The 15369-nt window shown below is 36.1% G+C and overlaps 1 protein-coding gene and 1 pseudogene across 1 annotated transcript in view; one reads left to right on the forward strand and one right to left on the reverse strand.

Annotated features, from left to right (window-relative positions):
- Positions 1 to 15369, forward strand: part of LOC122108435 (LYR motif-containing protein 4-like) — a 116391-nt gene that overhangs the window by 42818 nt on the left and 58204 nt on the right. The window lies entirely within an intron of this gene.
- On the reverse strand, positions 2702 to 2793 carry LOC122108448 (annotated as a pseudogene).

The following is a 15369-nucleotide window of genomic DNA, read 5'->3' on the forward strand; positions in this document are numbered from 1 at the left end:
GATTCATTTCCCTGCAAATAACATAATTTTATTCTTCCATTTCATTTTACTCCCTTGTGAATATATACCATTCATCATGTGGGCAATTTTAAATGCTTAACAGTAGTATTACTACTTTTAGTTTTTTGGGTCTTTTTTTTTTTTTTTTTAAGGAATCTCCTTAATGACTGCCATAGTTCTGTAGTAGTTGCACTAATGTATGCTTTCTCCAAGACTGTATAATGTTTCCTTTTTCCTCACATCTTCAACATTTTTTGTTGCTTATTTTCTTGATGATGGCCATTCTGATTCGAGTGATATGGAATCTCAGTGCTGTTTTGATTCACATTTTTTGTGTTCAGATATTGAGCATTTCTACAAGTATTCTTTGGCCATCTTTACTCCTCTTTCAGGAAGTGTCCTTTTAGTTCATTTGCCCACTTATTAGCTGAGTAAATGATTCTTTGGGAGTGTCACTTTTTTTTTAACTTCCTCTGGTTTTACTACCTTGTTGATGTATTGATTCCTTATCCCAGTCTGTATTCTATTTAGCCTACTGACTTCTTCATTTGTTGTATAGAAGCTTTTTAACTTAGTGCTGCTTAGTTTGTTTGTTCTCATTTATATTTGCTGAGCTACTTGAGTTCTTCTCAGGAAGTTACTGTCTATACCAGTAATTCTAGTACTTTTGCTACTCTATCCTCTAGTAATTTCAATTTCAGGACTTAAAGATTCCTGATTAACTTTGAATTTATCTGTATCTGAGTATTCAGTTTTCCATCACTGTTTGGAGAAACTGTCTTGTTTCCAAAATATATCTTAGGCTCTCATCAAAATCGTATGGCTAGGATACATGGATTCATTTCTGGGTCTTCTAATCTGTTCCACCAGTCTTGGAGTCTTTTTTTGTGTCGTGGGGTTTTAGCCCTGGACCTAGGCACTATCCCTTCACTCTTCAGCTCAAGGTGAGCATCTACCACTTGAGCCACTATGCCATTTCTGGTTTTTCTGGTGGTTAATGGGAGATAAGAATCTCACAGCCTTTCCTACTTGGGCTGACTTTGAACCATGATCCTCATATCGCAGCCTCCTGAGTAGCCACCAGCATGAGCCACCAGCACCAGGTTTGGAGTCTGTATTTATGCTAGTACAAAGCTACTTTTGTTATTGTCACACCGTGGTATAATTTGAGGCCTCGTATTGTGATACTTCCAGCATTACTTTTTGTAATTGTTCAAAATTTCTTCGGCTGTTTAGGACTTTGTGTGCTATTTTGTAAATTTTAGAATTCTTCTATTTCTGTGAATAACTATACTGGGATCACTGAATTCATAGATTAGTCAGTATGACTTTTTATGATACTATTTCTGACCATCAGTGAGTATAGGAAGTCTTTCCATCTTCTGGTGTCTTCAGTTTCTTTCTACAGGGTTTTATAGGTTTCATTGTTGAGATTTTTCACTTCCTTGGCCTATGTTTATTCTTAAGTATTTTTTAGCTATTATAAATGGAATTGTTCTTACAATTTTGTTCTCATCCAGTTCATTGTTGGGTGTACAGAAAAGGTACTGGTGTGTGTGTCTGTGGGTCTGTGTGTGGGGGTCTGTGTGTTAATTTTGTATCCTGCTATATTGCTGACAGTTTGTCAAGATCTAGGAACATGTGGTAGAATTGTATCATGTACAAATATGGAAAATTTATTTTTTCCATTCACATTTGGATCCCTTTTATTTCTCCCTTGCCTTAGTACTCTGGCTAGGAATTCTAGTACTATATAGTGAATGAGTGGAAAGAGTAGATTCTTGTCTCATTCCTAATTTAAGAGAAAATGGATTCATTTTTTCCTTATTAATATACTATTGGCTATTGGTTTGTCAAATATAACTTTTAATATGATCAGATACATTCATTCTATTCCAATTTTCATCAGATTTTTTGTCATAAAAGGATGTTGAACTGTGTCAGAGGCCTTCTGCAGCAGAAGACCTTGTCTATTCCTGATCTTGTTTACCTATTGTATTACATTTATTGATTTGCCTACACTGAATCAAACTTTGCATATGTGGCATGAAACCAGTTTCATCATGGTTAGTTCCTAGGCTTTTCTTTGTTGGGACATTCTTTATTACTGCTTCAATCTCATTGCTTACAATAGATCTATTGAAGTGGTTATTATCTTGGTTTAATTTTGGTAGATTGAGTTTATATAGAAATACATCTATTTCTTCTAGATTTTCCAGTTTGAGTATATATTTACATTTCTTCATGATATTCTGGTTTTTACTTTTTATTTATTGTCATGTCCCCATTTTCATCACTAATTTTATTTGTGTCATTTCCGTTCTCCTTGTGGTCAGATTGGCTAAGCATTTGTCAACTTACTTAGCTTTTTGAAGAACTAGCTTTTGTTTCATTGATCCTTGTATAGTTTATTTGTTTTTAGAAACCTATATCATTAGTTTCTGTCTTAATCTTTATTATTTCCATCTGCTAGTGCAGGGTTTGGCTAGTTCTTACTTGTCTTATACATCATTAGGGTATTTGATATGTCTGGTTGTTGGATTTTTGTAGGTTTTTTTTACAGTGGGCACTCATAGCTATAAGGCTTTCTTTTTGTGACTATCTTTGCTGTATCCCAAAGATTTTCATTGGTTATATTTTCATTTTCATTGGATTCCTTCCAATGAACTTCTGGATTCCTTGTCTTAATTTCTTCAATAAAAAGCATATAGAACACTTCACAATTTCACAGGGGCCATGCTATTCCTCCCTGTATTGTTATGATTTTAGTGTATATGCTGCCAAAATAAGCACCAGACAGTATTTTTAACAGCAAGCAAAATAACAAGATGTAGTGTCAAAAAGGATATCAAAGATGTGTCCTCAAGAATGGAGTCTTTATCTCATGGAGAAGTTATTTAATGTTCTATGGGGAATATTTTTACTAGTACTACTGTGTATGCTATGATATAAATTATAGGTTTTCTATCCTTACTCTGGGAACAATTTTGTCACATAAACCATAACAACAAGAATATCCAGTGCCCTGTGTCTTCATAGGAAGTATTTTCTAAATGTAGGTGAAATTAAGATAGCCATACATTTTCTCTCCTTGCAGAGGAATATGTGGGAAGAAAAGAAGATAGATTACTAGCCATATACCAGGAAAGTAAATTTTTTTTAAATTATTATGAGTATGTTCTATATTGTGGTCTGTCCTGAAACTATCCACAGCTGTTAGCTATGCACATTATTCTCGGAATCAAGTCTAAGATTACCTTGAGAACAGTAAGGAATCTTGGGAACAGTGCCTTTGGGGAGCCAAACCTGGGACAAGCACAAATGCACTGAGCCAAATGTTCGAACACCTGAAGGAACTATATGTTCAGGGCTTAAGTTAGAATGGATTGGCCAAACCAGTGTTTGGCAAGCTTTTTCTAAGGAAACTGCCTAGAAATTTCATGCTCTGATTTTTCTTAACTTTAAGACTACTGAATATCTAGTTCACTGATGAAAATCTCTATGATAATTTCAGTCCGGTAATGAAAAAAACACTGCTATGTTAATTTCTCAGGAGTATGTTTTTCACAACTTATTTGAATACTTTTAACAGTTTTTATTGAAATATAATTCACATTCAGTTGATAAACTCGGTTGGTAAACATCTGACTTGTTTCTACTCCTTTGCTCTTACAAATGCTGCTGTTGTGTACATTTATGTACAAGTTTCTGTATAGTTTTCTGGAAACAGTTTTATTTCTCTTGGGTATATACCTAGAAATAGAATTATCAGGTCATGTAAAACTCTATGTTTTTACTTTTTGAGAGACTGCCAGTCTGTTTCCCAAAATGACTCTACCAACACTGTATTATTTGCAGCAGCATATAAGGCTTCTAATATAACTCTGATGTCTTGTACCATATCTCCTTTCTGAAATTTCAGTTTCAGTTTTTTTCACTCAAAATGTTGGCCTGTATGCCTAAGAGATATTCACACTTGAAATTCATCTTGACCAAAGCTGAATTATTATATATCTCTCTTTCTCCCTCCTCCCTTCTCCCCTTCCCCTTCCCCCCACCCCCCTGTCCCAGGGTCTCGCACTTGCTGGGGCAAGTTCTCTGCCACTTGAGCTATGTCCGTGGCCCTTTTGTTTTTATTTAGAAATGGGATCTTGCTTACCACTTCAGATGTCTTTAAACTTTCGATCCTCCTGCTTTTGCCTTCCTAGTAGCTGGGGTTATAGATATGTACCACCACACCTGGTTTTAATTCCTTTTTTGAACAAATTCTATTTTCTCAATAACTTAGACCTGTACCCTTTCCCCTACACATAGATAATGAACTTTGATGATGTTATTTATGTGAAAATAAATTTAACACTGTTTAGGTTTTCCAAAACACAGAGCACCTACAAATATTAAAATATGTCCTAGTAAGTTATTCTGAAAACCCTTTTTCTTTATGTTCTGGAGTGGTGGATGGTCATCACTTAATAATCAGAAAGCACTAGCCCCAGCCCTTGGCCTACCCATTAACTAAGTCAATGTATCATGTTCTTTGATCCTTCTTAAATACTTTCCTTGCCTACCTTTCTATGAATCTCCAATGAGCTGTGTTTTTCTATAGCCTATTAGTGCTGTTAAGAAATGTACTCATTATCTTGCCCATGTAATTGTAATCCCTCTGTACAGTATGTTCACAAAAAATAAAAATTAAAATTAAAAAAAAGAAAAGAAATTCCTGTTAAACACTTGCTTATCTGTTTAAATAATCTCATATCTAATGTGAAAGTACCCTTTGTTTCCTGGCAGCCTAATTTCTTCTGTTTGTAGTAGCTCAATGTGTATTGATGGGCATTACTATCTAACTGCTTGTGTCAGAACACATTGGAGCACTCATCAGTCTTGTGCTTTTTTTTTTAATTGACATCAATAATATGTTTACATTTATCAATACCTCCTAATTGCCAGGTTATAACAGTGAAACTTGTATAATAAATCATAGCCACAGATAATTTCAGACATTAGGACCTAAGATTCCTGCCAGTTTTGTTGATATATTGTAAATTGATTTTATGAGATTTTTTTTTTCTTCTGAGAATAGAGGAACTGCACAAGAGACATAGAGCTGAGTCAGTGTCATCATATAAAATTTAAGTTAAAGAGCCAAATTATTCCAATGGAAATAGAAGAAAGCTATTTTCAAAGCCAGGACAATATATTCCCATAAAGTTCAGTGTCACCATCCAGATTAGTAAAAATACATCTTCCCTGAGAGTGATTTGCTGGGCCAGGCTTCTCTTGAGGAGAGAATCTAGAGACAAAAGAACAGTGTTCCCTAGAAAGAAGGGAATGTTGCTATCACTTTCACAGGAATATCTGAGAGGAGGCTTGTAAGTAACTTGCCTACAGTCAAACAGTGACTTCATTGGACTAGAGCTCAGACACAATGTTATCTGAGTCCATCGTGGTTAGACTCTTGATTTTATTTAACACTGCTTAACCAGGAGAAGGACATTCTGAATCATCTCTTGACTTGGGGCATTCAGCCTGATTTTGTTTGGTGTTGTTTTTTGTGGATTTTTTTTAATCCATGATCTGTTCAAAGATCAAGCATTGTATTCTGTAATCTTTAATGTAGAATTCCCCTGAAGATTTTGTTGTCTTTCATGACATTAACATATTTAGTCCACAATGTTCCCCACTCTGAATTTGTCATATCATTCTCTGATGTGTTCTTTCAGTAACACCTGGCTGGAAACAGTCTAGGTAGTTTGCATTCTTCCCATTGCATAATTAGGTCCACAATGTCATTTGTACCATTATAGGTTCATAGTAAAATTGGTCATTTGTTAGAATTGACCAGATAGTCCCACTGCAAACATCGTATTTCTCATTACAATTAATAATCTATAATTAATAAATAATCCCTTTGCCAGTAGTTTTCAGATCCATTAAAATGAATTGTCTGAATCATTTCTTACATTAGTGTCACAAAAAAGTTATTTTCTCATATCAACTAGTTGACTTCTGTAAAACACAGTGAAGCCCACTTTTAATGAAAATAAAGCTTTCTCAGACTTCCTTGAATCAGATCATTCTATAGCTCCAGGCACTGGATTTAATTCTAATAAACAGACTTTTCTGTGATGTGTTGATAAATATTTAAAATCAACATTTGTCATATTTTCATTTTGTGAGGATAGAGAAAGAATATTTTATGTTTGCAATTTGTTCCTTCAGTGTCTCTTGTAATCCTGTGAGCAGTTCACCTCTTATAATCAATTTTACCTTGCTATAACCAAAGCTCAAATAACTGTAAGGTTATACAGTTTTCAAAATCACACTTTGATTTCCAGGTATCAGTGTCTCACATCAGTAATCCTAGCTACTCAGGAGGCTGAGATCTCAGGAGGACTGCAGTTCAAAGCCAACACAAGCAATAAAGTCCATGAGACTCTTTAACTCCAATAAACTACTCTGAAAAAGCCAGAAGTGGTGCTGTGGCTCAAGTGGTAGAGCACTAGCCTTGAGCACAGACTGGCTCAAGGACAGAGCCCAGGCTCTGAGTTTCAAGCCCCAGGACTGGCAAGAAAAGGGAAAGGAAGGGGAGGGAAGGGGACCATAGGGGAAGGGAAGGAGGTAGAGATCACACTTTGGAGTAAATTTTCCTTATCAGAGTTACACTAAATCAATTATTCTTATTTAACTTCTGTATAATTTTGAAAACTGATTATTGAATCTTCCATTGGACAGTTCAAAACATTGACAAGTCCCCGTTGGGATTCTAACCTAGAAATACAGTGAGAACTGGAATGTCTGAAACACATGTTGACCATTTTTATCAACTGGTGATGGAACATTGTTAGTGGATTCTCAGGACCTCAATGGAGCAATCCTTCCATTCCTCTATTAAACATGGCCATTTTAACTTATAGTCTCCTGTTCCTCCAATTGCTCATTTCAGGAAAACTGAAATATGACACAAATACTTCCTTTTTTGTACTTTTTTGTTGTAAAAATGCTATGCAGAGAGGTTACAGTTACATGAGCAAGGTAATGAGTACATTTCCTGTTGAGCATTGTTGCCTCCTCCTTTGTTTTCCCCCTACCATCCCTTCCCTTCCAGCTACACAACTACCCTCCCACACACACAAATATTTCTTAACTGACTTGTGTCCCAGGAAAGAGTTTATTATCTAAAATACCTTTAAGGATGTTAGTGGAAGACAAACTGTTTAAATGGTTTCTGGATTCAAATGTTTTGAGTCACATGAAAATCATGTTATGTATTGCATGTATATTAGAGAGCTAATTTTAATTAAGTCCCATTTAATTAAATTTTCAGTGTCAAAACCTACTGGAGCAATAATATCCAATTGGTTCCTCATTAAGAAACTTGAAAACAGGTACAATACTACTCCTGAATACTAAATGAACTTTATTCTATGGGCTTTGTCCCTCAAGTGTAGTTACATTGTGCTAAAATACATCAATATAGAAACAGGACTTTTAGAAGTCCTGGCTTTAAAAAAAAAAAAAACAAAACAAAAAACTATGTTCAGGCTTTTCACTTTGAGCTAACTTTTAAAGAATAAAAAATTTTAAAGCTTCAAAGAAATGAATTGCTTTGAGTCTATTAACAAATTTACTGAGGCACCAGTAAAAGTAACTCTGTGTGCTTACTGTAATACTTCATTATGCCAAAGTAAACTTGGAACTGATTCCAGGAAAATCCTATGAAAAAAATTAAAGCAAGGAAGAAGCAATCTCTTTGTGTGACTTTTGAGACAAATTAGAAAGCATAAGGTGGTAAGCTCAGATATGCTTGTGTCATTAAGTCACTAACGATGCTTTAAAAAGTTACATAAGGAAATGGCACTTTGGCTCAAGTGGTAGAGCACTCACCTTGAGCTGAAGAGCTCAGGACAGCACCCAGGCCCGGAGTTCAAGTTCCAGGAACACAAAATTTAAAAAAAAAAAAAAAAAAGACAGGTGCCAGTGCCTCACACTTGTAATCCTAGTTACTCAGGAGGCTGAGATCTATGGATTGAGGTTCAAAGCCAGCCCAAGCAAGAAAGTCCCTGAGACCTTCTTTTTTTTTTTTTTTTTTGGTCAGTTGTGGGACTTGAACTCTGGGTCTCATGGGCTTTCTTGCGTGGGCTAGCTTTGAACCAGGAGATCCTCAGATCTCAGCCTCCTGAGTAGCTAGGATTATAGGTATAAGCTACCAGCTCTTGCCACGTGAGTCTCTTATCTCCAATTAACCATCAGAATACCAGAAGTGGCACTGTGGCTCAAGTGGTAGAGCACTCACCTTCAGGTGAAGAGCTGAGGGACAGCACCCTGGCCCAGAGTTCAAGCCACATGACCGACAAAACAAAACAAAAGGTTACATAACTTTTCTTTGTTCTATTAAGTGGAGACACTAGTATTGGTCTACTTTGCTAGACCTATAAAATAAACTTTGAATCAGTTCACCTTTTGTTAAATAAAGATATATTGGAAACAGTAGGGGTAGTCCAACAAATTCCAGTTTAGATACCAGTTGTTAGATGAAGTATGTGTTAATACTTGATTTATTGTGTTTTCTGATATTTTTTCTAGTTCTCTATACTATCAGCAGTAACATTTCAGGCGATTTTTAAGTCTTTTAAAGAAAGCCATTATCATCAACAAAATTTAGTCATAAGTAGGTTTTTGCTGTGCTGTGAGCTTCATGCTCCCTAAAGCTTAGGATTTTGTAATCAACTCAAATGAATGTCAGAATGAGGGGCTAAGTAGATTTATTGGTCTTTAAACAGCCAAACTGGAGGAGTAGAAAGTCAAATTTTAGGACTATGACCTTAGGCTAACCACTTAATTTCTAAATGGGGACAGTTATGAAGTTGAAACAGAATAATAGTGCTTTACAATCCAAACACTATTATATCAGTCCTGGAAAGCAGCAAGACAAAGGAATTTCATTAATTTTATTAATAGTGGTAATAGGTCATGTTCATTCAACAGTGTACTATGTACAGGGCTGTACGGGAAGTAATTTGCATGCATTGTCTTATTTTATCTTTCAGTTAGTATTATGAGATGAGAAGACTGAAGTTTAAAAACATTAATTTACCTGTGGTCATTCAATAAGTAAAAGCCAGCACAAACTTAACCAGTATTTAATTACAATTGTTATGACCATCATTATTTAAAATTAAAAGAAACAATCACAACCAATTTATCTCCAATTATTTTCCCTTTGATTTACAAGTTGAATAACTTGGTCTCTCTGAAATTTATATTCATTTAGAGAATTTTTATAATCTTGGAGTGGGAATTTAAAATGACACACAAAATTCAAAGGTAAAGTGTAACTACACAAAAATTAAAATCTATAAAAATGTTCAAGTAACCCTTACTTTACTTAAGAATGGCTCCAAAGTACAAGAGGGAAGGATGCTTGTTCCTTTAACTAAAAGATCTCTAGAGTATGATGGCAATTTAGATATGTGCTTTCTTTATTTGAAAAGGAGAAGGTTCTCAATTTAAAAAAAAAATTCATATGCTGAGGCTGTTAAAATCTATTGTAGGCAGATGTTAATCTCTAGGTATGTATGTATCCCATGTTATTAGGCATCCACTGGTGGTTAGGAAATATCCTCTGTGGATAAGGTCAGTATGGGTGTATGGCTAGTGAATTCATGGTACAACCTCATCTGTGTCAAACAAAAAAATAGTACATGGGGGCATGGCTAAGTTGGTAGAGTGCTAGCCAATGAGCGAAATCAGCAGGTACTAAGTTCGAATCCAGCATGTGCACACTTTCCGTAAATTCACAGAAAATTTCTGGAAAACTATGTAAAAAAAAAAATCACTCAGTAAGTATGAAAGGTTTTTTTGTTCAATTTGTTTTTATTTGAGTGTAGAACACAGAACTCTATGCATATTCAAGTAAGAGAAGCTCTTTACATATCTAAATGCAATCGTAATACTCTAGAGATCTTCTATGTGAAGGAACAAGCATCTCTACCTTTGCACTTTGGAGCCATTCTTAAGTAAAATAATGGTTACTTGAACATTCCTAGAAATTTTAATTTTTGTGCAGTAATACTTTGCCTTTGAATTTTGTGTCATGCTGAATTCCCACTCCAAGATTATAAAAATTCTCCAAATTTTCTTCTGGTAGTTTTATAGGTTTTTTTTTTTAATGTTTAATTTTTGAAGCACTTAGAGTTTATTTTGATATAAGTATATTTTCTTTTTCTTTTTTTTTTTTTTGGTTGGTCGTGGGGCTTGAACTCTAGGCTTGAGTGCTGTCCCTGCACTCTTCAGCTCAAGACGAGCTCTCTACCGCTTGAGCCACAGCGCCACTTTCAGTTTTCTAGTGGTTTATTGGAGATAAGAGTCTCACGGACTTTCCTGCCCAGGCTAGCTTTGAACCGGATCCTCAGATCTCAGCCTCCTGAGTAGCTAGGATTACAGATGTGAGCCACCAGCACCCGGATTATAAATATATTTTCAACCTAACTTTCTTCTAAATGATAACCACTTGTCCCAGTACCATTTAGAGAATAAGTACACATTTTGCTCATAAGTATGCCAAAACCTCAAACCACAAAGCCCCCAATCTTCTTCATTTTTCTGCAGAAAAGAAACATCCCTTTCTTTTTCCAATCTACTGGTTTTTCCTTGCTGTTGGATATCATGCTTTCCTCTTCTGTAGACTGCTAATCCCCCTTCCTTAATTATCTCCTAAGCCTCCACTCTCCCTCTCTCCAGTCTGTCTCCCTAATCCAGAAGTAGCCTTCCAGCCTCTTTGTTTCCATATGCAGCCCAGCTCTTCCACCAATTTTTGTAGTATCATTTATAGTCACCATAACTTGCTATCATCCAAACTGTACCCCCCTGCTGCCACACTAAAGCAGGAACCTGAGTGCCAAGCACTCTCAGTCATACCTCTCAGCTGCTTCTCATTCCCATTCTCCCTCCTGACATTTTTGTCCTCATCTCCTTTGCTGGCCCTCTAGGTCTTTCTAAACTTAAGAAGTGTTCCATATATCTATCATTGGTCCATCTCTTTCCTAATGGTCACATCTACCACCATGACTCAACTGTTACCTGCAATGACAGCTTTCAAGTCTGTCTAGTTGTGACTTCTTACTTTTGTGTGCTGTTTCAGAACACAGATTTGGAAACTAGACTAACGTAGATCTCAGCTCTGCCACTGAGCAGATAGAGAAAGCCACTTTACTGCCTCCCAGCTTCCATGTGAGTCTCTCTGTCTAGGGGGCATTTGGTAAGTTGGACTAGCTTTTACCCTGTGGCAGGTATTATATAGTGCTTTTACTATCACTCATCTATGATAAAGTGGGTACTGTTTATATTCCCTTTCCATTTCAACCCAGAGCAATTTGAATCCAAAGTCCATCCCTGCCCAATATTTGTCGGTATATATACTACCAAAAAGACAAAGTATGGGGTATTTTTTTAATTTTCCTTTGTAACCATTTGGAATATTTGTGTTATTTGCGTCCACTGTGTCATCTCACTGGCTTTCATAGCTTTCTATCTGTACCACTGATCACAGCTTCTCTCATTCCTGTGTGTATCTCTGTCTGTCTGTCTGTCTGTCTGTCTGTCTGTCTGTCTGTCTGTCTGTCCTGGGGCTTGAACTCAAGGCCCAGGCACTGACCCTGAGTCTTTGTGCTCAAGACTAGCACTCTGCCACTTGAGCTACAGGTCAACTTAGGTTTTTTTTGGTGGTTTTTTCTGATGTTTAATTGGAGATGAGAGTCTCACAGGCTCTCCTGCCCTGACTGGCTTCAAACCATAATCATCGGATCTCAGCCTCCTGAGTAGCTAGGATGACAGGCACACATCACCAATATTTATCTTTGTGACAGACCTTCACCCTTCAAAGGGGTGTGAGAGAATACAGACTTGGTCCTCCAACAGGATATGTAGGAGATGATTGCAATGAAGCCACTATGTACAGAGGGCAGGCAACGTGCTGTACAGGGAAGAGAGAGGGCATTTGCCACCTGAAGTCTAGCGCATGAGAAACAAAAAGCCAAGACTTTCAAGATCAGGATGAGCAAGAGACTGAGACCCCACAGGACCTTGCACACAATCCTAATCTTGGTGTGACTTAGGGGCATAATTGGAGGTGTGACAAGAGGATGCATTTGTTCTTTGAAACTTCCACAGCTCCTTATGTTTTTGTACTGATGTTTTCATAAATCCTATTCATTTGATACCTTATAGAAGGGACTTAAAATTGGGGACTATTTCTCAGCACTGGAACCCAACTAAGGCCTGATGAACAATAATCTCTTCTACAAGGTTTTTCTGGTAAATGAGTGAATGTCTTGTCCTTTGTCCAAAAACATTCACTTAGAAGCTATTTATATCCTGAGTATTTGTTTTCTTCAGAGAACAAGATCTGTTTTCTAAACTCCAGATATTTTATTTTAGCTTTTTGAACTAAGATTGATCTGTATAAAATGTAAGCAAATGCTTGTTTTTGTATGGTTTTAACAGGATCGCCATGAAACAAAGTCAAACTTTACAGATGTACATTGCAATTTGTCCCATTCTAACACCAGGTTTAGTATCTGTTACCTTCCAAGGAGGGAAGAGAAAAAAAAAAAAAAAAAAAAACCTGTTTTTCTTTTAAAAGAATAGTTCTTTTCACGAAGGAAGTATAATTTTGAACTCCTTTATTGTAAAGGTACATGACCTTTAGATGACCTTACTTTTGATTTCTAGAATTTATTCCTCATTATAATACCAATAATGCAGACGTTATAGAATCATTTCTTGAGGAACATATATGATGTCGTGTAGCTTAGTGCTTTCCTAGCATGTTCAAGGTTCTACATTTTATTTCTAGCACCACAAAAGCAAGAATATATGAAAGATCATTTGTCTTCAAAGCAAGTGTAAAGATAAGAAAATAAACTATGTTACCTTTTAGTTCCTTACATAAAAGCTTTGAAGCATAAAGAATAAAAATACAAAAAAAATACAAAATACAAAAAAAATACGCTTTTTATTGAGGCGAAGTTTCTCTATACATATGTAACCCAAACTGGCTTTAAACTTGCAGTCCTCCTGTCTGTCTCCTGAGTCCTGGGATTATAAGTGTATATCACTACACTCTTGAGATTTTGTTTTTAATAGATATATAAAATTTATACACTTAGTATAGGTCATATACTTTGAAAGGCATATGTTATAAAATGATATATTCAATCTCATTACCATATCCATCCATTCATATCCTTATTTCTTGTGATAAGAATATTTGAGATGTTGATACTCTCCACATTATATAATACATTATTTTTAGCAATAGTTACCATGTTATACAGTGTATCTCCAACAGGTCTTTTTTTCTTAAAAACTCAAGCAGAGGGCTAGGAAGGTGGCTCAGAGGTAGAGTGCTTGCCTTGCATGCATGAAGCCCTGGGTTCGATTCCTCAGCACCACATAAGCAGAAAAAGCCGGAAGTGGTACTGGGCCCCAAGTGGTAGAGCACTAGCCTTGAGCTGAGAAGCTCAGGGACAGTGCCCAAGCCCAGAGTTCAGGCCCCATGACAAAAATAAATAAATAAAAATAAAAAATAAACCTCAGAGCTTTAAGGACTAGAGTCCCTTATTTGCTTGTCAGACTTTTTTCCTCTGATTTTATTCGTATTCTTACAGCCAAAAATAAATGAGACATTACTTCTTCCTATGTACCAGCACTCAATTTCATGAATGTGAAGGGGCTAGGTGGAAGGCTGTAGGAGTAGAGAAGTGAGTTCTGATGGAATCTCCAAATGAACAATTGTGTAGATAATACAGAATCACTCAACAGTGAATTTATCCAACTCTTATCCTAGACTTACTACATTGCTGAATCTTTTCTTCACTGAATAGTTGTTGAATATAATAATTAATAACTATTGTTTATTGTGTTACCAGATACTAGGTACTCCATTTTCACTGGCCAAATTGGGGGAAAAAATACACATCTTTCCAAGCTGCAGGATTGCCCATTTAAGTGTTTAAGATCATCTCCCCAAATGGAGAGTGGCATGCAGAGGTAGACTGTGCAAGGAGGAAAATTTATAAATTATAATGCAACATGTAGATTTTCTTTCTTCCTGCAACCACTTACCTACAGTCTTTGGTTTAGCCACCTAGAGACCCAGTCCCTGCATGCTTTTCTAAATAAAGGCACATGGGCTATAGATCATTTTCTCCGCATAGAGCCTAAATCTGGAGGAGGGGGGAGATAATGGAAGGGTGTCGAGTTAGAAGGGAATAGATGCCTTTAATAATTAAATAATAGGTGTACCATATAGACTCATTTAAAATTTAATACTTAGGTTCTATCACTGTTTTTAGTAAATACTGGGTTGTAAAAAGCAAATCATATGTACGGACTAAAAACAGCTACAGAAAAAAAAAAAAACTCTGCAACATAAAATATTCCTCACACTCAGATTGTAGCCTTCTTGAAAACTGATAACATTTCATCTAGAGAGTATAGAAGATTCTCTGATACCAAGCAAAATGATACATGACTGATAATTGAAATACTGTGCACAGGCACACTAGTTGTTATACTCTATACTGATTAAAAGATGAATCTCAACAGTGGTTCTGCAAAAGGATAATATATCAGAACTACCTTAGGGATGGTAGGGGAAGAACAAAGGAGCCAACAATGCTCAATAGGAAATGTACTCATTAACTTGCTCATGTACTGTAACCCCTCTGTACAGTATTTTTACAATAAAAAAACATACAAAATAAAATAAAAGCCAAGGTCTTAAGCTACTTTTAAGACAAAAAGAGCTATATACATATATATACATAAATACTGATTTTTTTTTTTTTGGTCTGGTCATGGGCCTGAACTCTGGGCCTGGGCGCTGTCCCTCAGCTCTTCAGCTCAAGGCTAGCGCTCTACCACTTGAGCCACAGCGCCACTTCCGGCTTTTTTCTTTTTGCTTATGTGGTGCTGAGGAATCGAACCCAGGGCCTTGAGCATGCAAGGCAAGTGCTCTACCACTGAGCCACCTTCCCAGCCCCAAATACTGATTTTTTTAATATACAAAGGACTTATGACCATGGATAATTATAGTCTCAATTTAATGATCAGCTTATTAGTCTTACATACCCAATAAATGAAACTGTAAGATGGATCTTTGGTAAACACTTAAGCATTGATTCAAAGCCAATTTAAAAAGCAGTTGTTAATCTAATGTAGCTGCTGCTTTTTAATTCTTCAAACACCTTAAATAATAGCTAAAATATAGAAAACCTTAAACCTATGCAAACCATTAGCATCATTGGTTTAATTTCAGTCCTCATTATTACTATACAATGTCTTAGGGGTCTCAGAAATGTCACA

This window comes from Dipodomys spectabilis, unplaced genomic scaffold, assembly GCF_019054845.1.
Source record: "Dipodomys spectabilis isolate Male_0828 unplaced genomic scaffold, ASM1905484v1 ptg000059l, whole genome shotgun sequence".
Taxonomy (NCBI): Eukaryota; Metazoa; Chordata; class Mammalia; order Rodentia; family Heteromyidae; genus Dipodomys; species Dipodomys spectabilis.